Source organism: Hibiscus syriacus, unplaced genomic scaffold (assembly GCF_006381635.1).
Source record: "Hibiscus syriacus cultivar Baekdansim isolate YM2019G1 unplaced genomic scaffold, ASM638163v2 tig00116938_pilon, whole genome shotgun sequence".
In the NCBI taxonomy this organism is placed as follows: Eukaryota; Viridiplantae; Streptophyta; class Magnoliopsida; order Malvales; family Malvaceae; genus Hibiscus; species Hibiscus syriacus.
Window position 1 is genome coordinate 1,146,334 of NW_024063476.1, and position 25,640 is coordinate 1,171,973.

The window sequence follows — 25,640 nt, forward strand, 5'->3', positions numbered from 1 at the left end:
AGCATAGACCGATGATTAAGCAAAACTCCTCCCGCCCAAAACAAGTATACGCCGGTGCCGGAGGAAAATGAAACCATATCTCTTCATCACCACGTTGTACCCCCTCGGGTAGATCGTTAGTCATGGTCTGAAGAAACAAATGTGTCAACATAGCATCTCCACCCGGATGTTGTACTTTCAGCCATGGCCCGAAGCAAGTATCCTCAAACAATTTTCTTTGTAGAGGTGTAAGCGTCGACGCAATTTTAGTGGCTATGCTTAATTTATTCTTTAAGGTCAATTGAGCCGAAAAAAATTTCTACAAAAACAATAAACATACCAAGTTAGATATACCAAAAAACTACAAATTATACACTATAAACAGACATGATATTAAACAGTGAAAACAAAGCCAAATATGTTTCAAACTAGCACGATATTCACCCAAGTCATTATTCCATCATAGTTCACAAAATACATCAGATAACATTCCAGAAGTATGCACTTATATAAACATTTAAAAAGATAACATATAGGTTTAGTGCAGGTTCAAGGACAACATAAAGAGAAGTAGTTTATTCTTCAAACTTAAATTAGCAACACTGTGAAGTTAGTATTTGTCTTTGTTTTTTGGTTGAAGTAATACAATTCATTCAAGTTTCAATTTGGCAAATAAAAGAAGTTTCTGAAACTTAAAATCACAACGCGAAAATCGTAATGTGAAAATGAAAATAGCAACGCGATTTTAGTTTCGCGTTGCGATTTTCATTTTCGCATTGCGATTTAGGGTTTCTTCAACAAAAAGACAAAACAAAGACAAATACTAACTTCACAGGGTTAAAGACTAAACAGTTTAGCAGTATTGGCAGCAACCGAATAAATTTAGCAATCTCAGTGAAATGGTTAATCTAATAATAATACAAAAAATTTCAAAATAAAAATAAGAGATTAAAAAAACTAACCCTCTGTGGTTGATTTTCCATTTCTGACCGTGAATGGTTGTGAGGGTTGATATGAGAGATGGAGATAGACGGATTTCGTCAGAAATAGGGACGAATTTCGTCGGAGATGGGGACGGATGTCACCGTAGAGAGTGAGAGATTGAGATGGGACTGAGTTGTGCTTTAGGGTTTTAGGTTAGAGATGATTTGTGATAATACTGTTTACATTTGTGTTGCGAAATTAATATTGTGTTTCGCGTAAAAACATTTGACTTTCGCGTTGCAAATTTGACTTTCGCGTTACGAATTTGACTATCGCGTTGCGAATTTGACTATCGCGTTGAGAATTTGACTATCGCGTTGCGAATTTGGAATATCGCAACGCAAATTTGTAAAATCTCAACGCGAATTTGGAAAATCGCAATGCGATTTACATATTCGCGTTACGAAATTGGAAACTAGGTTGCGAAATTGGAATTCGCGTTGCGAATTTGAGATCACGTTGCGAATTTGTTGGTCATTTTGGCAATTCCAAAAAAAGTTGGTTAAATTCGTATATTATAAGGCATTTTTGGTCACTGAGATCATTTTCTCGTTTTTTTTCATATGGAATTTCTAGAATTAAAATATTTGTATGCTCATTATTAAATGTATCTACTGTCTACTAATTTTTATATTCATGAATTAGCATTGGTTTTGTTCATTATTAAGCCTTTTTTAATAAATCTAAGGTAGGGTAAATATAAGGTAGTATATATTCAAGGAATATTATTAATATTTTGAAAATAAATACTCTTACATTTACGTACGCGAGGCTCAAACATGGGACCTAAGGATATAATAAAAACTCCTTAACCACCGAGTTTGTTTGATTCATTATTAAGTATTAAATACACTTAAAATATTTTAATATTAAATGAAAAATAAATTTTACTTATGATTAGTATTTAATCAAACTAAAAGAAAGCCTAACAATTCTATATTACCCAAAAAAATATATAGAGAGAGCAAGGCTCTAACATGAATATGATATATAGAGTCGGGTATATGGGCTAAGGCCCGCGGACTACCCGTATAACCCGCGGCCCGAGTGAGTTTCAGGCCTCAAAAAATAAAGCTCGTTTAAATTACGGACTTATTAGCCCGGACCGTTAAACACATGGGTTTAATGGGTATACCCGCGGGATCCGCGGGTAGCTCGCTTAATATTTTTCAAAGTTTGGCTGTTAGGATTTGAGGTTGAAAGTAAATATTACAATTCTTAATGGTTAATAAAATTGTTTCTTTATAAATTTACTTTTGATTTCAAAAATTTAAACCATCTAATATATTATGATTTTTCTTATATTGTAGATGAAGTGGACAAGTCTCCAAATCTCCGGTGATTGGAAAAATGGAAGATTCAACTACATCCAAGGATTCAAAAAAACATTGAATATTATTGATGTTGATTTTATTTAGACTTATTGGGACTTATTAGTGTTACGGTGTTATTTATTTTAGACTTATTGAGACTTAATGGTGTTATTCATTTTAGACTTATTGAGACTTAATGGTGTTATGGTGCTATTTATTTACTTGTTTATCTTGAGACTTATTGAGACTTAATAGTGTAATGGACTTTTGTTGTTATGGTGTTATTTAGCCGCTTCAGTTTTAGATTAATAGTGTAATTGACTTTTGGTGTTATGGTGTTATTGTGGATCATTTTTTGCTGCTAACTTCCTTTTCAGATTAATAGTGTAATTGACTTTTGGTGTTATGGTATTATGGTTGGATCCTTGAAAATGAATAATGAGCCCACTTCTCATGTGAATATATTACTCGTGTGGTCAGGTGCAACGAATGAAAGTGAATATATTACTACGTTTGTTGCTGAAAATACAATCATTTAATGTGGACTGCGTTTGCTGCTGAAAATACAACCATTTAATGTGGACCGTGTTATATAAACTTATATTGAGACTCTCTGTTTTTTGGTGCTACCTTCCTTTTTAAGTTGTTGGATCATTTTTTAAAGGTGTAGCAAGTTAGAACATTATTTTTTATTGCATTTAAAGCATTTAAAATTGTTGTTATTTAACGGGTCGCGGGTAAGCCCGTTAGCCCGCGAGTTAAATGGTACGGGCCGCGGGCCTTGGAATTCAATACCGTTTATGTTTGCGGGCTTTTTAAACCGCTCTGTTTAAGCCTGCATCATCAAAACCTGTGGGCTAAACGGGCGGGTAACCTGTATACCCAGCTCTAATGATATATGAAGTTGGAATTCAATCTAAATTATTTTTTAATTATTCTTTTAATAGTTTAGATGGTTACAAGATATTATCTATTCAGAATATTTCTTTAAATCATTGACAATGTAAGCACACTGTAAACACAACCGTTCGAATTTGAATTCTCTAAAAGAAACAATATTATCTTTTATCATTAAGACCATTTAATAAATTATTTTATCTATTACTTTTAGAAGACTAATCATTATTAGAATATATAGAGTCGTTCATGAATTGTCAAAATCATATCTATAAATAGATTAAACTTTTATGATATAGATTGTATAGAAAAAAATAAATAAGGACTAAATCCGAATAGGATAAAAGTAGGGTTACTATAAAATGGAACGTAAAGTAAAATGGTTAACAGATCAATCAATTTGATCCGTTTATATCATTAAACTAATAATATAATAATAATAAAATAAAAATTTAGAAAATAATATTAAAAAATCATTCATATAATTACTTAATTTATTCCATTAATTCCACCCGAGGATAATCAATTTTTGATTAAACCGATGAATTTGATTCTAAAAACATATTAAAAACATATTATGTATAATATCATTTGTTTCAAGTGATATAAAAGTGAGAGATTGGTTCAAGTGGTAAGCAATTTGATATCGCTTAAGTAATGTCTCGACTTGAGTCTTTGTTGTCAACATCGTTTTTCGCCCGGGCGGGGAAATACAAGTACCGACTTGGGGGTTTTTCTTTGAAAATGTTTTGAAATGTGAGGAGTCGTCACCTTGGGACACCATAAAAACCGGGTGATTTTAATAAAATATTTTATTTTTATCAAAATATCAAGTTTTAGGGTATGCGAAAAACCAAAAATCATGTTCGAGAGTCGGTTACGCGTGGGGAATGATTAGCACCCCCACAAGCTCCCAAAATTGGTATCTAGTTGATTACCCTATATTTAGAATCAAAAATTTTGAGTACGAACTTTATCTAATTTAAAATCATTACGGATGCAAAGTTGAAAAGGATATTCATTTATTAAGGCAAATAGCATTCACCCCTAGCATGGAAGTGGGAGATCAGCTATTGTGCCCAATAACCGAACATTGTCTCGGTATTTTATAAATCATGATACAGTTTTGAAAATGATGTCAACCTATTTTGGGAATCACCAGCAGTCACACCCTAAGCATACTTGTGGGAGATATACTATTAATTCCCTAATAAATGAACATTGCTTTAGGTTTAAAAATAAAATGCAATCAAACAAATTTTTATTCATCCCAATTAAGCTAAGGGTAAATTAAAGTTTTCTCTAGCTTAAAGCGTCAAATTATGAAAATCAAGGAACCTAGAGGCACAAGCCTAAAGTGTAGGTTCTAATATTAACACTATTTGATTTTTAATTAATTATTGAATCAAATAAGGTCCCTTGAACATTTAGGCGAGGGCCGACTCGAATTATTCCCTAAATTAAGAGGACTATATTGAAATCTAGCTAAAAGTTGAGGCTCTATTTAACCTATGTGATTATGTTAATCTTAAAAGTCTAATTGAAGTTCAGCGACTAAAAGGTCAAAGATCTAAAATACCGAGTTCTAAGAGACTAGAAGTTTAAGTACCTAAATCAAGAACTCTTAAAATTTAAGGACTAATCAACAAAATCAAAGTTCAAAATAATATCTAAATTAACCTATTAAAAATTACAGGATTAAATTAAAAGTGTTTTTTAGAAAATTAGTCGAAAATGAACAAATTTTAAAAGTCGAGCAATCGATTCGAGTAATTGGGCATCTTATGCGAAAACTCGATTTGAATTGCTCTCTGATTAAAAACTAGGGCCCCATCCTAATTTCTAGATCCGATTTGGTTTATTAACCTAATCTAGGAACGAAATCTAAAAGACTAATTAACCAAAAACTATGAAATATTAGCTATAATAATAAACACAATTAAATATATTAAAATAAACAAGCACACATCAAAGAAATAAAAAATAAAAAAAACGAGGGTTAAATCACATGAATACAAAATTACGAGGATTAAAGAAATTAAATTAAACATGTAACAAGGGCTAAATTAAAACAAATTAAAATTTAATGGCTAAATCTAAACAAAATAAAAAATAGGTCAGAGACTAAAATGTAAAAACATGTGAAAGTTACAGGGACTAAAAGCTAATTATCCTTATTATTTAAGCCTAAAATACCCTATTAAGTAAAAATGGGAAAATTACAATATTAGTTCTGACAAATTAAAATAAAATTTAAAAAGTCACTACATATTACCAAAGTGTAAAAACACGCTAAACTTATAGGGACTAAACAATAAATAACCCAATAATATTATATCATGTAAGAAAAAAGGGAAAATAACGGTTTTAGTCCTCACAAATGACTATAATATAAAAATATACTAAAGTTAAAGGGACTAAACAGTGAATATACCAAAAATTATATAACATGCAAAGAAAAGGTAAAATAACATATTTAGTCCCTACAGGTGACCAAAACGTAAATATGTACTAAACCTAGGGGGATCTAAGCGTGATTTTACCCTAAATTCTACCTTTATATACAATTTTTCTTTTTTTTTCATTTTACACCAAAACTAAAAAAAGACTCTCTCCTTTCTCCCTCGGCCGGCCATTTCCGGCTGCCTTGCACCCCGCTCCGGTTGCTACACGTGCCAATCGGAAGTCCCAAACTAATCTAAAAAGTCTCAAACCCCCAGATCTACCCACCTAGGCCCCTATTTGGGGCTAAAAATACCACACACACAAAAAACTCATTAAAGACCTTGAAAAAACCTTAGGCCCTTCAGTTTCCCCAACTCTGGCGACCTCCGACGAAGCCCCCTATGACTCAGTTAAACTCAGATCTAACCCTCTTCCTTTTTTTTGTTTTATTGTGTAATGGCTTGGTTGTAACTGGTTTTTCGAACTAAAACGTTTTTTCTACTTTTTTCGGTTATTCTGGAACTAAAGGCCATTTTTTGGGTTGTTTACTATTTTTTCGAAACAAAAAGAACATTTTTTTGTTATTTTTTAAAAAATAAAAAAGGGATTACTCTTTATTTTTTACTGATATTCGAAACTAAAAAGAAATAAAATACTACTACTCAAATTTTTTTTAAAAAAAGATAGAAATATAACCTTGGATTTTTCAGTTTATTGCTTCTGGAAAAACGAAAAATCTAGAGCTTACAACGTTTAATGCTTGGGGCTTTATACCCATTTACAGAGAAAAGCAAATGATTGTTTTTTTTTTGTTTGTTGTCTCTGCTGCATTGTGGAGTGTTGGGTGGTAATGGCGTGATTGGAGCAACCTTATTGCATTGAGGCAAAAACTAATGACAACTGATAGGGTGATTGGGGGCAGCTACACTAGGGTTAGGTTTAGATTAGGGTAGGCTTCGGGTCGGGTTTAGTTTGGGCTCCAGGTCAGGTTCTGTTTTGGGCTCCAGGTCGGGTTCTGGTTGGGTTTTTAGGTTGGGTTCTGGTTGGGGCTTGTTTGAGTTTTATTTTGGGGTTGGTTATAGTTGGGCTTGAGGCCCGTTTGTAAATGGGTTTTTGGTTTAATAATATTTATAATATAATAATATTAATAATAATATATAGGTAGAAAATGGTGATTACAACTGCCCCTCTTTACTCATTGCAATGAAACGAGAATAGAGCAAAGACACACAAAGCACCATTTTTTTGCTCAATCCCCGTTCTTCAAGCTACGAGTTCTTCTCATTACGATCTCTCTACTGAAAATGTTAGTCCCTCGAGTGACATGTCGCGGATTCAACTCCAAATACGATGAATCGAGCAAAGGTTGAACAAGTTCTTCTCATTATGAACTTCTTTTCCCTCTATCGGATGAGTTCTTCTCATTATTAACTCTCCATTGGAAATGTTAATCCCTCAAGTAAGGCATCGCTGATTCAACTCCATATGCGATGAATCGAGCAAAGGTTGAACAAGTTCTTCTCATTATGAAGTTCTTCTCATTATGAACTTATTCTCCCTTTAACGGATGAATTCTTCTCAGAATGAACTCTTCATTGGAAATGTTAATCCCTCAAGTGAGGCGACGCTGATTCAACTCCATATGCAATGAATCAAGTAAAGGTTGAACAAGTTCTTCTCATTATGAACTTCTTCTCCCTCTATCGGATGAGTTTTTCTCATTATGAACTCTCCATTGGAAATGTCCATCCCCCAAGTGAGGCGTAGCTGATTCAACTCTATATCCGATAAATCGATCAAAGGTTGAACAAGTTTTTGAAAACATTTTGATGTTTCGATATAACAAATTAAATGTTATTGGATTTTAAGATTTTCTAATCATTTTCAAATATATATTCGATTAAATTATTCAAATAGCAAAAATATTACTCCAATTTTTTCAAATGACAATTTTAATCCTTACTTAAACAAAAAGATGTGTTTTAATCTTAAAATATTTTTTAAAAAAAATGTATAAAGTAATTCGAGACTTAATCGAGCCAAAAATCTTTTCTTAATAAATCTCAAACCGAAAAAGGTAGATTGCCCAGAGGGTACCGATACCCCCTAGAGGGTACCGATACCCCTATGTAAGATTTGGCTCCGAGAAATAACAGAATGCTCAGAGGGTACCGATACCCCCAAGGAGGTACCGATAACCCCAATCTTATAACGGTAGAAATATTTGAATTTTACACTGTATGTACAGATACCCTATGATGGGGTACCGATACCCCCCACGCTCCAAGTTGTTTTATTAATTGTTTTCACACAATTATGGCTCTATTGACTCCATCAATGATCCCCAACGTTCATAATTGATCCAAGGAGTATTTAAACAAGCTTAGAAGCCATTGATCAACAATGATTACGAAGAATTGAGAGAGAATCAAAGAGAAAGCATCAAACCTTAAGTTTGAGCATTTTCAAGTCTATTTCATTCAATATTCATTTTTGCTTTCAATAACACTTATTGTGCTCAATTGCATTATTCTTGAGTGTTCTTTCTTTGTTCTAGAATTGTGAAAACATCTTACCTTGTGAGGTTTTTCTATAAGTTTGTGAAATTTGTATTGTTCTCTTTGGGAGAGAGTGTTCTCAAGTATTTACATGTTTTAATGAATTTAAATTACATCAAATGGATGTTAAAAGTGCATTTTTAAATGGTTTTATAAAAGAATAAGTGTATGTGGAACAACCTCCTGGATTTGAAGATTCAAAATTTCCAGATTATGTTTTTAATTTGACAAAAGCGCTTTATGGTTTAAAACAAGCTACAAGAGCTTGATATAAAAGATTGCCAAACTTTTTAATTGAAAAAGGTTTTTCAAAAGGTAAGGTTGACACTACATTGTTTTTAAAACATAAAGGTAAAGATTTATTAGTAGTTCAAATTTATGTTGATGATATAATATTTGGTTCTACTAATGATGCTCTTTGCCAAGAATTTTCTAAGCTAATGGAGAGTGAATTCAAGATGAGCATGATGGGGGAGCTCTCATTTTTCTTAGGACTCCAAATCAAGCAAAGAAAAGATGGGATCTTCATTAGTCAAGTTAAGTACGTCAAGTATATGCTCAAGAAGTTTGGACTGGAAAATGGGAAACCTCATGCCACTCCAATGAGATTTTCTATAAAGCTTGACAAAGATGAAGGAGGTAAACATGTGGATGTTAAATTATATAGGTCAATGATTGGCTCTTTGCTTTATCTAACTGCAAGTATACCAGACATTATGTTTAGTGTTTGCTTATGTGCTAGATTTCAATCATGCCCTAAGGAATCACATTTACTAGCTATTAAGAGAATCTTTAGATACCTTAAGGACACTTCTAGTTTAGGATTATGGTATCCTAGAGACTCTAGCTTTAGCTTGCATACCTTCTCTGATGCGGATTATGGAGGATGTAACATAGATAGGAAAAGCACCTCTGGTACTTGCCAATTCCTAGGAAATATGTTGATTTCTTGGTTTTCAAATAAACAAAATTGTGTTGCATTATCTACCACTGAAGCAGAATACATTTCAGCCGGTAGTTGTTGTGCACAAATTTTATGGATGAAACAACAACTTTTAGATTATGGAATTGAAGTAGGTACCATACCTATCAAGTGCGACAATACTAGTGCTATTTGTCGCACTAAAAATAACATCCAACACTCTAGAACTAAGCACATTGAAATTAGACATCATTTCATTAGAGATCATGTCGCTAAAGAAGATATAGTTCTAGAATATTTTGATATTTTGCATCAATTAGTGGATATTTTTACAAAACCTTTAGATAAAGAAAGATTATGGAGACTTAGGAGAGAATTAGGTTTAACTGAACTATCTTCACTTAGTGTTTAAAATAATTTAGCACTTTTAATTAGAAATGAAAAATGCTTATAAAAATAATATTTTTGATTGCATTCTTTTCTATTAGTTAGGGGGAGTTTATGATTCTTAATAAAAATTGATTATATGTTCAAATAGAATTTAAGTATAGATTTGGTTGATTGAACATAGTTAATTTTCATAATATTAATTGCTAATACCACTAGAGAAGATTAATTTAGCATTTTGAGTGTTTAAAAAAAATAGATTTTTGAATTTTCTGTGCGCTAGGTATCGATACCCCCTTTGAATGGGTACCGATACCCTCCTTGAATGGGTACCGATACCCCACGTGAGGGTACTGATACCCTCTACGGGTTCTGGTTATTATACGCCCAAATCTCTTTATTTTTCAAAACCCTCATCTATCTCTCTTTCTCGCCGTTCACTCTCTATATCACCCCTAATCTCTACATTGCCTAAAAACAACGATTTCGAGTCGGATTTCACTCAGTTTTCAACTCCTAAACCTGCTAGCATCATTAATTTCGTGCAAACATCATCAAAATCCACTCAATCTTCATCTTTCAAGGTAAGTTTTCTAAAAACTCTATTTTATTGATTTTTGAACTTAGGACTAGTTTTGATTAGTTCTAGGTTGAAATAGTGATCGGGCTTTGATTATATGATACTCATAAACTAGATTCTACAACTAATTTCATCAAGAACACAAGATTTGATCAAATTTTTTAATTTTCGAAATAAAAAAATATTTTTTTTTTATTTTCAAATTGTTGTGTTTTTTATTTAATTGTTTTGATAACTAAACATTGTCTTTAAACATAGTTTTCAAAATTTGTCCGTTAGAATTATTAGAGAACCTTGAAATATTGAGGACTCATTTGAGTTTTAGAAATTGATTATATTGCATACATATGTTTTAAATTTGCAGGTTACTCTTCCGATTTCTTAATCATGTCTCACAAACACCCTAGGACGTCTACTAGTCGTTCAAACCAACCTCCTAACCCTCCTCCAAATCCACCTCCTATCCAATAAATTACTAATTCCGATGATCCCGTTATGACTATTCGTGATTCATACTTTAATGAACCTGGTCGTAGACAAAATCTATTTTTTAGGTATTCTCATTATTTTGAGTCATACAAAATTCGGGAAGAATGTGTCCCTTCACTTTGAGCTATGCATGAAATAAACTTTAGATATCTTTCTACTCTAGAAGCTTGGAAGTTTGATAAACTTTTTTACCTCGAACCAATTATTTTCCATCAACTTGTTCGAATTTTCTATTCAAATGTCGTTTGTATTCAAAATCAAGCTAAAATCGAAACAATAGGAATACGATCCTATCTTCTAGGTCGATTCATCCATATTGACTATCAGTATATAGCAAACACATTTTGTTTAGACAATGATAGCTTATATAATGAAAAATAAACAGTAGGTTTTCCTTACAATGTCAAGTCTAGTGCAAGTGTATTAGATCACCAAGATCGTTTTCTTCATCTGATGATCTCTTGGTAGTTTAGACCATCTGGAGGCAAATACCCCACTTTTAGAGCCTTAGACCTTTGGTGCATACATTGTATCCAAAATAATAGAAAAATTAACCTACCTCAGATTATCTTTGTCGAACTCGTAGAAACCGTAAACCTTGTTCCTAATAAGAAAGTTTGTGAAACTCTAGTTTACGGTTGTCTTTTAAGTAATTTGGTTATCAAAGACAAGCTTAGTGTAAGTCTCGATGTTGCCATCCCTCTCAAAAACCAAATCAATTTGACATCTTTAAAGAAATCGGGATGGACATTGAATAAGGAAACTAATCAATGGGTTCGTTCAGTCGAGAAAACTCCTGGAGCTAGTTCATCACGAGCTCCACCTCCTCCGGCACCGGCAGATGATGATGATCCTGAGTTTCAACAACTCATGCAAGACATTGATGATGAAGTTCTCGACGATGAGCCGACACCAACACAACAAGAGAGTCAAATGCCTCCATATTTCCAATCGTTTATGGAGACATTCGACTTCTGGTTTGCATCCATGGATTCACGGTTTACATCCATAGAGTCCCACCTAACAACTATGGGGGCTCAACAATTGGATATTTTACGGGACATGCGTGCAAACAATGAAATAACAAACGAAAGAATCAATGTGCTTACACTTGATATGGCCGCTATGCCATCTCATTTTCCTCCTCCCGATCCTCCTACGGATACTTGAACCTTGCCTTGCTTTAGTTTTCTTGTATGGGACTTAGAACTTATTGTTTTAACATTTTGGATATTTGTGAATGTTTGAATTTGTGGATGTTTGAATTTGTGGTGGATTTTTAACTTAATTGCTTATTTATATATATGTTTGATTTATGCATCATTTACATTATTTACATATTAGTAAATATGACCAATTTACCATTTCACATTATTTTTTAATATTGCATTATGGAACTAATGGCTAACATTTCTCTTTATAGTGATCTTAGCAGCTTAAGCTATATCTAATTATAATCAATTGGCAAAAACTTGTTTTTATATTTTTAGAGTATTCTTTTTGATTTAACAAAAATGGGGAGAAGTGTTATAGTAAGGGGGAGTAATAATTTTCTCAAAATTGAATTGTTTTCTAAAATGATTTTCAATAAGAAAATCTTAAAAATTACTAAAAAGTTTTGTTATATCAAAAAGGGGGAGATTGTTGAAAACATTTTGATGTTTCGATATAACAAATTAAATGTTATTGGATTTTAAGATTTTCTAATCATTTTCAAATATATATTCGATTAAATTATTCGAATATCAAAAATATTACTCCAAGTTTTTCAAATGAAATTTTAATCCTTACTTAAATAAAAAGATGTGTTTTAATCTAAAAATATCTTTGAAACAAATTTTACAAAGTATTTCGAGACTTAATCAAGCCAAAAATATTTTCTTAATAAATCTCAAACCGAAAAGGTAGATTGCCCAGAGGGTACCGATACCCCTATGTAAGATTTGACTCCGAGAAATAACAGAATGCTCGGAGGGTACCGATACCCCCAAGGAGGTACTGATACCCCCATTCTTATAACGGTCTAAATATTTGAATTTTACATTGCAGGTACAGATGCACTATGATGGCGTACCGATACCCCCACGCTCCAAGCTGTTTTATTAATTGTTTTCACACAATAACGACTATATTTATTCCACCAATGATCCCCAATGTTCATAATTGATCCAAGGATTATTTAAACAAGATTAGAAGCCATTGATCAACAACAATTAAGAAGAATTGAGAGAGAATCAAAGAGAAAGCATCAAACCTTAAGTTTGAGCATTTTCAAGCCTATTTCATTCAATATTCATTTTTTTCTTTCAAGAACACTTATTGTGCTCAATTGTATTATTTTTTAGTGTTGTTTCTTTGTTCTATAATTGTGCAAACATCTTGCTTTGTGAGGTTTTTCTATAAGTTTGCGAAATTTGTATTGTTCTCTTTGGGAGAGAGTGTTCTCAAGAATTTGGGGTATAATTCTTAAGGGATTTGTAAGGTAACTCTTTGTCCTCAAAAGAAAGACAAATTAGTGAATTTGTGAAAAATCCTTAGTGTGGATAGCTATGGTAGTGGACGTAGACTTTGGTTGAGAAAGTCGAACCACTCTAAATCGTTGTGCAATAATTTTTCATTTTCTGCAAAAGCTTCCACCGAATTTTTTATTGCCAATTCACCCCCTCTTGGTCGATTCGTCGATCGATTAACTCAATAAAGTTCTTCTCATTATGAACTTCTTATCCCTCTATCGGATGAGTTCTTCTCATTATGAACTCTCCATTGGAAATGTTTGTAACATCCTCCATATCGGGTTAGTGATTAAATTATGAGATTTAAAAATTCAGTGACCTAATTGGATAAATTAAAAAGTTCAAAGAATTGATTTGAAATGTTTGGTGTAGGATCCACTAGCAAAGAAGGAGGAACTAAAGGGTAAATAAGTCTTTTAACAAGGAAAATAAATAAATCTTAGTTGATGATATTTATTCCCATGTGGAAGCTATTGGAGAGAACCAAAGTTTCTAGATTTCTCTTCTTCTTCATTCTTCTTCTCTACCGTGAAGCCAAGCTAAAGGTGAGTTTTCTTGTTGATCTAATTTGTGATGAATTTAAGGTTGCTTATTAATCATTAGATGATAACTAAGCTTAAGGAAAGCTTAGGTTATCTACAAATCGAAGGATGATGAAGTTAGGGGAGATTAAAGGTTAAGAGCCATTGAATGAAATCTTGGAATATAGTTCATAATAAGAATTGAAAGTTGGATTTGACTTGTCATCAAGCTAATTAAAAAGTATAAGGTGTTAGAATTAAAATTAGAACATGTTGGAATTTGAGTGAGATTCTTAAATTCTATATGGAGGATTAGATTTCTAAGTTTTAGAGGTATTGAATGGATAATAATTAGTTTAAGTAAGAGTATGCAAGTTAGGGATATAAAAGAAGGTGAATTATGAAGTATTGAGAAGATTATAAATAGATTTTCGTGCTTAAAATAACAATTATGGGTTGTGTGCATCGATATACATTCAATGTGCATCGATGCACTCTCAAATATAGGAACATATAATGCAATTAGAGCATCCATGCATAAGGAGTGCATCAATGCACCCCCTTGAAAAAAAAACATCGAATGTATTTTGTGTACCGATGCACGGGTAGTGCATCGATGCACACATTAAGGAGTGCATCGATACACTGTAGAGTGCATCGATGCATACTTTATTAAAATATGAAAATAACTTTCCTTTTAACCTAAGAAATGATAGTTTAGAATATATAATTAGTATACTGATAAGTATCAATGAATTGCTATGTACATACAGAGCCTAAACAAGCTCTAGAATAATTGCCTAGTAAGATCGATCGAGGAAAAAGCAAGGAAATATAGGTGAGTGCATATGCATAGCATGAATATAGTATTATATTCAGTTCTAGACTTGTGATAAGTCTAGATTCAATATTTTGATACATTATCACATTTCATATTATGATACATGACATGAATTCATATTATATGCATTAAGTGACATGAATATGCAAGAAAAGTTATATAAGCTATGTGATAAAGGTATGGAAAATGCTATGTTTATGTGATAAAGGTATGGAAATGACATGTCTACACGATATAAATTATGTGAATGGTGAAAGCCCATGTTATGTAGATAAGAACTATAGGTATAGTTGGCATGCCAAGAGTAGAGGGTCTACGCGGTCCTTCGGGACATATATGTATTCCTTGGAACATGTGTGATGTCTTTTGAGACACATACTTGATCCTTGGCATATGTGTATACTTCTTAAGGAATTTTCTACGTGGTCCTTAGGGACATCTTATATAGCACTACGGTGCAATTCTACGCAGCACTTCGGTGCAATTCTACGTGGCACTTCGGTGCATTTATACGAGCTGTGGTGACAGCATAGTCCACAACCTCACAGTACTCACATACCTTAGGTTCTCAATATGGTATCATGGGCCAATAAACTTATTAATACGAATTCATGAATGTTAATGTAATATGCTTAGAGGTAAGGAACATGGTGATATAACTGCATTGATGAAGTGTATGACTTCATTTCATTTCATCTCATTATGGCATTTTCATTACAATTCCTTATTATTATTATTATATTGCCTCACTAAGTCGATGACTTAGCGTGTGAGTGTTTCACACGTAGGATCCGAGAAAGTAGACGAGACAGATTAAGTAGCTGAACAACATTACTCCTGTAACTATCAGATCAGAGGTAACTTAACCAGTAGGTCCTTTTGTTATGTAAATGAATGTTGGCATATAATCAAAGGGTCAAGTTGTGTATGCTCTGAGTATTTTGATAAATTTGTATTAACATATGTATATTATTGTATTTCAATTATATAAATCCAAATGCTTTATCGTTTTTTTAGAATATTGTTTTTTTATAGTCAATGTGACATCTTGGACTCGTATCCGGGTCGGGTATGGGTTGAGGGTATTTCAATGTTAATCCCTGAAGTGAATTCAACTTAATATGCGATGAATCGAGCAAAGGTTGAACAAGTTCTTCTCATTATGAACTTCTTCTCCCTTTATCGGATGAGTTCTTCTCATTATGAACTCTCCATTGGAAATGTTGATTGATTTATGTTGAAAACATTTTGATATTTCGATATAACAAATTAAGTGTTATTGAATTTTAAGATTTTATAATCATTTTTAAAGTATATTCGATTAAATTATTTGAATATAAAAAATATTACTCCAAGTTTTTCAAAGGTCAATTTCAATCCTTACTGAAATGTAAAATTGTGTTTTAAACTTAAAATATTTTTAAACAATTTTTACAAAGTATTTCAAACCAAAACGAGCCAAAAAATAATTTTATAAAGGGATGAACCGATGCACTATTTGATGTATCGATGCACGCCCTAATTCGAATGCATTTTGTGTACCGATGTATAGCCATGCATCGATGCACTCCTGATTTTATTGAAACATCGAATGCATTTTATGTATCGATGCACAGACCATGCATCGATACACTCCTGGCTCTTTTGAAACATCAAATGTAATTAGTGTACTGATGCACTCCAAGTGTACCGATGCACTATGTCTTATAACAGTCAAAATATTTGAATTTTACACACAGTGTATCGATGCACCTTAAGAGTAAACCGATGCACCTACGCTCCCAACCAGATTTTTAAATGATAATTACACAATAACGGCTCTATTGACTTCACCAATGATCCCCAATGTTCAGAAGTGGTCCAAGGTGTATTTAAACAAGCTTAGAAGCCATTGATCAGGAAGAATTGTGAGAGAAACGAAGAGAAATCCTTAAACATCAAGTTTTAGCAATTCAAGCCAATTTTTCATTCAATATTCATTTTTCTTTCAAGAACACCCTTTGTACTCAATTATATTATTTTTTAGTATTCTTTCTTTGTTCTAGAATTGTGCAAACATCTTGCCTTGTGAGGTTTTTCTGTAAATTTGCGAAATTTGTATTCTTCTCTTTGGGAGAGAGTGTTCTCAAGAATTTGGGGTATAATTCTTGAGGGAGTTGTAAGGTTACTCTTTGTCCTCAAAAGAAAGAAAAAATTAGTGAACTTGTTTGAAAATCCTTAGTGTGGATAGCTAAGGTAGTGGATGTAGACATTGGTTGAGAAAGTCGAACCACTCTAAATCGTTGTGCAAATATTTTCTATTTTCTGCAAAAGCTTCCACCAAAATTTTAATTGCCAATTCACCCCCTCTTGGCTATTTCATCGATCGATTAACTCAACAATTGGTATCATAGTCTCACTCATTTGAAGGTTTAATCGCCTCTTGAGTTGATTCAGGAAGAGTTATATCGATATTTAAGTCATCAATGGCCTCCACTTCAAACTTTGACTTTGGTCTTGATTCAATGTACTTCAACAAGCCTCCTTTATTCAATGGAGCTAATTATGCTTATTGGAAGAATAGGATGAGGTACTTCATTCAACCAAGTGACATGGGAGCATGGAATATCATAGACAATGGATACATCATACATTCCACTCATTCGAGATCGTGAAGTGAAGAAGAGACAATAATGTTCCAGCTCAACTCAAAGGATATTCATATTATTTTTTGTGCTCTTGGACCAGATGAATACGGGAGTGTTTCATCTTGTGCAACCACCAAAGAAATATGGGATAAACTAGAAGTCACTCATGAAGGCACCAACGAGGTAAAATAATCTAAAATTAGTCTTCTAACTTATAGCTATAAAAATTTCAGGATGAAACCGGATGAAGATATCAAAGCTATGACGGAAGATTTTCCACGATTGTCAATGGTCTGAAATCATATGGAGAGATCATTCCAAACGAGAAGCTTATGAGAAAGTTAGTTTACTCTCTTCCAAAATATTGGCAATCAAAGAAGACATCGATCATCAAGGCTAAAAACTTAAAATCCTTGACTCTCAATGAGCTATAATTGGTTCTCTCCTTATGCATGAAATGATGCTTCAAGATGAGGTAGACCTCGAAAAGATGGATGAGACAAAGAAGGAGACGAAGAAGAAGAAGAACGTTGGAGTTGCTCTCAAATTCACAAAAGATGAGAGTGATTCTGATAAAGATAACGATGACGATGAAATTGCATTATTTGCCAAACGGTTCAGAAAACTGATGAAGCCCAACCGAAGAAGAAAATTCAAACGAAATGAAGGCTTCAAAACTGAATCGAATGAGAAATACCCTATCATTTGTTACGAATGCAAAAAGCTGGAGGATGTCAAATACGATTGCCCACAATTGAAGAATAATGGCCAATCGAAGAAAAAACTCAAGGCTCATGTGGCTACATGGAGCGATGATGAACAATCCAATGAAGAGGAAAAAGAAGTAGCAAACTTGTGCTTAATGGCCATCGGGGAAAGCTCTCAGGTAACCTCTAGCTCATTTAATTTCGAAGATTATTCTTTTGATGAGCTATTAGAGGAATATATTGGGTTGGCCTCGGATTATGAGAAATTATTTTTAAAATACAAAAATGATATTTCAAAATTGAAAAATAAAAATAATATCATATCCAATACCAACAACGATCTTGAAAGTAAGATCAAAGAATTGCAAATCAAATTAAATTAATTTGAAAAGAAAAATATTGATTTACATAACTTACTTTCAAGAGTCAACGATGATCATAAAAAGAAAATTGATGATATTAAAGCTTCTTTCAATAAAGTTGGAACAAAACGTTTTGAAAATGGAGAAAGTTCAAAATCCAACTTTGTTAGAAAAAGTTTTAAAAACTACAATCATAGAGGTCCCCAAAGAACCTCTAATAGAAAAATCGTTAGAAGTATATGGGTTCCTAAAGAACTCATTACTACTAAAGATAAGGATATCATACACAAATGGATACCCAAGGGGACTAGAATTTTGGAGACTAATGAATATGAACCCAAAAGAATTTGGGTACCAAACCTAAAAAATTAATCTATGTTTGTAGGGAAAGGAGCATTGCTACAAGGCGCAAAATACAAGTTCAAACTGATGGTACCTTGATAGTGGATGCTCAAGACATATGACCAGAGACAAGAGCCGGTTCATAGAGCTTAACGACAAAAATGGAGGAGAAGTGACTTTTGGTGATAATTCAAAAGGTCAGATTGAAGGTATAGGTACTATAGGTAATACTTTTCCATACAAATTAAAAATGTTATATGTGAATGGGTTAAAGCATAATCTGTTGAGTATTAGTCAATTATACGATAAAGGATACATTGTCTTATTTGAAACTAATGGTTGTAAAGTAATTGATATTGCATCTAATCAGATTATGTTTGTTGGTCATAGAATATGAAACATTTACATGGTGCATTTAGATACAATAAATATGACTAATTTATGTCTATTTGCTAAGGATGAGCATGATAGTTGGTTATGGCATAGGAGACTAGGACACACAAACATGAGTGTTTTACAAAGACTAATTCAAGTAGATTTAGTAAGAGGATTGCCAAAGCTAAAATTTGATAATGATAAAATCTGTTATGCATGTGCTAAAGGAAAACATATAAGAGCCTCCTTTAAATCCATTAATGATGTATCAACTAGTAGAGTACTACAATTGATCCATATAGATCTTTTTGTGCCAATAGGACTATTAGCTTGGGTGGAAAACAATATTGTTTTGTATTGGTAGATGACTATTCTAGATATACTTAGGTGTTCTATTTTTAAGTAATAAAGATGAAACATTAGAAAAATTCATCACGTTTTCGAAAGTAATCCAAAATGAAAAAGGTTACTCCATAACTAGTGTTAGGAGTGATCAAGGTACTGAATTTGAAAATATTGGATTTACTGATTTTTGTAATTCTAATGGTATTAGCCATAATTTTTCATCACCTAGAACCCCTCAACAAAATGGAGTTGTTGAGAGGAAAAATCAAACTTTAGAAGAAATGGTTAGAACTTTGCTTTGTGAAAATAATTTGCCAAAATATTTTTTGGCGGAAGTCACAAATAACTCTTGTTATGTTATAAAAAAGTAATGATTAGGCCAATTTTAAAGAAAACTCCATATGAACTTTTCAAAAATAAAAAGCCTAACATTAGTTATTTTCATCCTTTTGGATGTAAATGTTTTGTTTTAAACAACGGTAAAGAAAATCTTGGCAAGTTTGATGCTAAAAGTGATGAAGGAATTTTTCTGGGTTATTCCTTAAATTCTAAAGCTTATCGGGTATTTAATAAAAGAACTTTAGTTGTAGAAGAGTCTATACATGTTGTTTTCGATGATAATACCCTTCCGAGGAAGGATTCTTGTGTTGATGATGACGTAAGTGTTGTAAAAGCAAATGACGTTAGTTATGACGTTGGAAAACCATCATCAAAAGAAGAAACGAAAGACAAGAAAACTCACAATGTTCTCGAGAATCCAACCATTGAAGAAAGGGAAGTCTCTTACCCAAGAGAATACAACTATGTCATGGATGGTGAGATAATAGGTGATCCATCCAAAGGGGTAACAACTCGATCTTCTCTTAGAAATATATGTAATTATGTTGCATTTATCTCATGCATAGAGCCTAAGAATATTAAAGAAACATTAAATGATGAACATTGGATTATGGCTATGAAAGAAGAGTTAAATCAATTTGAGAGAAGTAAAGTATGGACACTAGTTGAAAGGCCTAGTAATAAATCTATTGTAGGTACTAGATGGGTATTTAGTAATAAGCTTGATGAAAGTGGTAATATAGTGAGAAACAAGACTAGACTTGTTGCTCAAGGCTATACTCAAGAAGAGGGCATAGACTACGATGAAACATATGCTCCCTTAGCTAGGATGGAAGCAATTAGAATGTTATTAGCATTTGCATGTTTTCATGAATTTAAATTATATCAAATGGATGTTAAAAGTTTATTTTTAAATGGTTTTATAAAAGAAGAAGTGTATGTGGAACAACCTCCTGGTTTTGAAGATTTAAAATTTCCAGATCATGTTTTTAAATTGACAAAAACGCTTTATGGTTTAAAACAAGCTCCTAGAGCTTGGTATGAAAGATTGTCAAATTTTTTAATTGAAAAAGGTTTTTCAAGAGGGAAGGTTGACACTACATTGTTTTTAAAGAATAAAGGTAAAGATTTATTAGTAGTTCAAATTTATGTTGATGATATAATATTTGGTTCTACTAATGATGCTCTTTGCCAAGAATTTTCTAAGCTAATGCAGAGTGAATTCAAGATGAGAATGATGGGGGAGCTCTTATTTTTCTTAGGACTCCAAATCAAGCAAATAAAATATGGCATTTTCATCAATCAAGCAAAATATGTCAAGGATATGCCCAAGAAATTTGGATTGGAAAATGGGATACCTCATGCCACTCCAATGAGCTCATCAACAAAGCTTGACAAATATGAAGGAGGTAAATGTGTGGATGTTAAATTATATAGGCCAATGATTGGTTATTTGCTATATCTAACCGCAAGTAGACCAGACATTATGTTTAGTGTTTGCTTATGTGCTAGATTTTAATCATACCCTAAGGAATCACATCTACTAGCCGTTAAGAGAATCTTTAGATACCTTAAGGACACTGCTAGTTTAGGACTTTGGTATCCTAGAGACTCTAGCTTTAGCTTGCATGCCTTCTCTGATGCGAATTATGGAGGATGCAAAATAGATAAGAAAAGCACCTCCTGTAACACCCCAACTCGTACCTGACCCGGATACGAGTCCGAGATGTCACATTGACTTTTTAAAACAATATTCTTATAAAATAACAAATCGTTTGGACTTATATTAAGAAAATACGATAATATATCGTTGAATTATGTTCGTTATAACAAATTTAAGGGGTAAAACATTTTTATGAATAATAATATACGGTATGAACAATACCGTGAACAGTAATGAACATTGATGAACAGTACCGAATGCTAAAATTTTCCAGAATGTTATAGGGGTATCTATACCCTTCTACATTGTACCGATACCCTTGCTACAATATTGCTACAGTAACTTCAGCTCAAATTATATAAAACTCATAAAAATTTAAGCGTTCATCACTATACAGTTACCATTTACATAAATATGATTAAAACCTTTCCAAAACTCAATCATATGATTTTACAAAACCGATTAGAACATATCGGATTCAAACCTTTATTTACATGCCAACCACAATCAGTATTACAAAATATAAATTATTCATTTCATTTCTGATCTGATCCTTTGGAAAGGAGAAACTGACATGTCTTGCATACTTTTATTAATCTTCCTCTTCTTGGAACGTACGTGTGAAACAATCACACACTAAGTCATTGACTTAGTGAGGCATATAAACATATAATAAAAACTCTAACTTATAATCATGCATGAACAATTGCTACTATCATATCATACACCTGTAACACCCCAATTTAGGGGCTAAAATTAAGAAATTATAAAGTGGTGGATTTAATTTGGTATTTTAAAAGAAACAGGGGATTAAATTGTAAATTTTTAAAGTTGGCAGACCTTTTATGAAGTGCAGGAAGTTCAGTGACTAAACTCTTGGTTTAGCCAATTTCCTATAGGAGATAATTATAAACTCTCCCCCGTGCGCAGAATCATAAAATTTTCCAGTTTTCCCTCTCCAACAACCCAACTTCCAACTCCGATCTACTCGTCGTCCGACCTCCAAACGACGAGCCGAAACCACCATCGTGTTCTTTGTCAATCGAGGAATAAAACCCCTCAAACCTTTCGTCGTGAATCATCGTCGTTCGTCGTGAATTTCAGTCGGAAGTATCGTCGATAATAACTCGGTTTTAGTTGGTTTTTCATCGATTCACGACGCTCAGGTCATCCGTTTACGACACCTTCCGCACCATCGTGTTCGTTGCATCGTTCCGAGTTTGCCGGTGTCATCCTTGGTCTCCGTCGACGGCGACACATGAGGAGGTGAAGCGGTCAAAGTTTCCGATTTGTTGAAATCGAGCTCTCCGCCGTTCAAAATTGTGAACCAAGCTTTGTAAGTATCTCGAAATCGCTCAAAATAATTTTTAGAAATTTTTCGGGATTTTAGCACTGTTCACGCGCCCCCACGCGCCGCCACTGCGCGTGGGGAAAAAATGATCGGTTTGACCGGTTTTGGTGCATAGTTGACCGGTCACAACCTGACCCGACCCGTTGACCGAACCCATTGACCCGACCCGTTGACCGTTGACCGGCGTTGACCACTGTTGACCAAAACTTTGACTGGCTTTGACCGGGCATTAAACGACCTTTGATTTCGACCGAGTATACCTATCCTGACATTTTACGACGTTCCAAATCCGATTCCGCAGTCCGTTTCTCGAAATTCAGACCCGAAGCCTCGAAATTGCCGGTCAAACCCGTTGACTTTGATTTTGACCGAAAATTTCAAATTTCCGAAAAGTCATATTTTATGCTTTCGACGTCCTGAATCCGAATCCGAAGTCCGTTTCGCCAAATTCGAACCTGGTAAGCCGTCTTTCACTGATTTATCACCCGATTCGATCGGTTTATCGTAATTAAGCTCCGTTTCTAATATAATTTATGTTGATATGTATCTGAGGAATTATTGGAAGTTGAATTGAAGATCAAAGGCGTTCGAATGTAATTTTTATGGTCGATCAGTATTGCACAAAAATCGAGGTAATACTTTACTACCTCTTTATGCTTTATGAAACATGTTGATATTGGTAAATGCATGAATAAGATAATATTGGTCACTTTTGTGGAGTTGAATAATTTATTCACTCGATATGAATGTGGTAGAAATTCTGTAACTGAATACGGATTGAATGACTAATATAAGAGATTGAAAGATTGTTAGAATTAAATTACAAGTTTGTGAATAGTGATAAAGAAATCAACATGGATTTGTAAATTATATTTTATATCATCAAAGGTTAAATGTTAAAGGTACTTGGATGAGAAAATACTTAGAGGATTCGTACTTAACTCGATTAAGTACGAATTTAATTGTTAAGATCCCGACTTAGTGCAGGAAAATTCCTGATATTTCGTTTGTAAAGTCTGAGAAGACACTTGACCTGAAAATATTCGAATAATGAGTAAATACTGGAAGAGTAATTTATCGGGGGTATTCTGCTGTCAGAATTGTTCGAAAGACTGAAGTAAATGATAAGATTGAATTAAATAATAAGATCGGATGGAAGGAAAAGATTGAAATACCGTAGATCTGTAAAATGACCAAAATACCCCTATAATGGAAATGACCCAAGAATATCACCAAGCTCAGAAATGATTGGATATCCTCGAGCTCTGAAATGAATGGAATAAAACTGAATACCAAAATTTACAAAATAACCTTATGGTATAAACTAAGTAAATGTCTTGGATTAATTAAGGAATCCAAGTAAGCATAGGTATTGGACTACCTTTAAAGGTAATGGAAAACAATTTAAGTGAGTAGATCAACTCTAAAACTATGTCAATACCTGAATGGCATAGATATTACTGGAACATGTGTTCATCTTCTCAAGTTTGGATCGATGATAAATTTTAGAAGTATTCAGCTCATCTCTAGATTGTATTCAGTACTAAGAATTGGACGTTTGTTCGACAATCAACCACGAAGACCAAATTGAATAGAATGGAAGTACAACATGTATCTGAAATTCAGAACGTTTGAATTACTCTGGAAAATCCTGAAGTAACTGGAATGGAGATGACTGCTAAATGAAATAGGTAACCTCAATGACTGAGGATTTAGTAAGTGATTTGGATAAGTCTGGAAACTCTGATGAGTTTACGTAGTGTACAATTACAATGGGTTATGAACAAATTAATCAAGTACGTCAGCATTTCATGATATTGTGGAAGTGTGGAAATAAAATAAAGACATTGAAGATCTATTCAACGATGATTCCGAAAATGGTCTATGGACAAGAATTGTGGTATTAAAGAGTAAATACCCTGAAAGAACAATGAATTGACCAATCGACAGGCATTAGTTCTGGGAACTATTCATGTAAGAGTTGTCTGATAATCCGATCAATCGACATAGAATATAAATGTCCTGGACCTTCATTTCTTCGTTATCAGCTCAAGTCACATTCTGAATAACTGATGATTCTGTCAGTCATTGAACTCTTCCAATAGTGATTCTGAATTCCGATATTCTATCGGTATACTGAAGATTCGTATTCCTCTACTTGTTAAGATTATCCAATATCTTTGAATACTATCTGTAAATTCTGGTATGTTCCCTACTCACATTAATATTTTATCTGATTTTAGATTTGAATTCTGATCTGATACTTGACATGGATTCTGATCTGATATTTGACATAGATTCTGATCTGATACTTGACTTGGAATCTGATCTGATACTTGACCTGGATTTTGATATGATACTTGACCTGATTTATGTTTTGATTTTTGATATATCCGTTTACGGACGGACATATTTTACTTGGGGGGTAATGTTGGAGGAAGTATACCTGGAGGCTCCTCGGCTGTGTGCTTAGGGTCTTACTTACCGATTCCTCGACTGTGTGCTCAGGGCCAACTAGACTTGATGGTGGGTGTATGGTTCTGGGGAACCTACACAATTTGGACTTGTTAGATGGGGGTATATATATATATATGTTTTAAAAGATCTGTATTTTTTTACTGGTTTTATGGGAACACACTAGAAAACCTATTCTGATCTCCTGAACCTAGACATCCGAAATATTTCCATCTGAAATGAATACTATTTGTTACTACCTGAAATATCGTAGAATCTCTGCTCAGTGTAAAGATCTGTAAATGTCTGAATCGATAAGGAAAAATATGTTTATTTGTATTTGCACGTTCTTCAGCATCATCTGGTAGTTATGTACTACTGAGCTTTCCAAAGCTCACTCTATTACTCACTTTTCAGGTTAAAAGAATTGTATCAGTGCATCTATCGACTTCAGTAAGGGAGTTCTTCCGGCGTTGTTGCAGAGTATGGTACATGTGATTAGGGGGCATGTAATTGTATTTTGATTTATATACGTGTTTGGAAATCTGTTTTATTTTTAAATAGTGAAAACTGATTTTATAAGTTTACATGTTCTGATAAAAAGTTTTAAATTTTCCGCTATTTTTACAGTGGGTCGCTCCTGTGG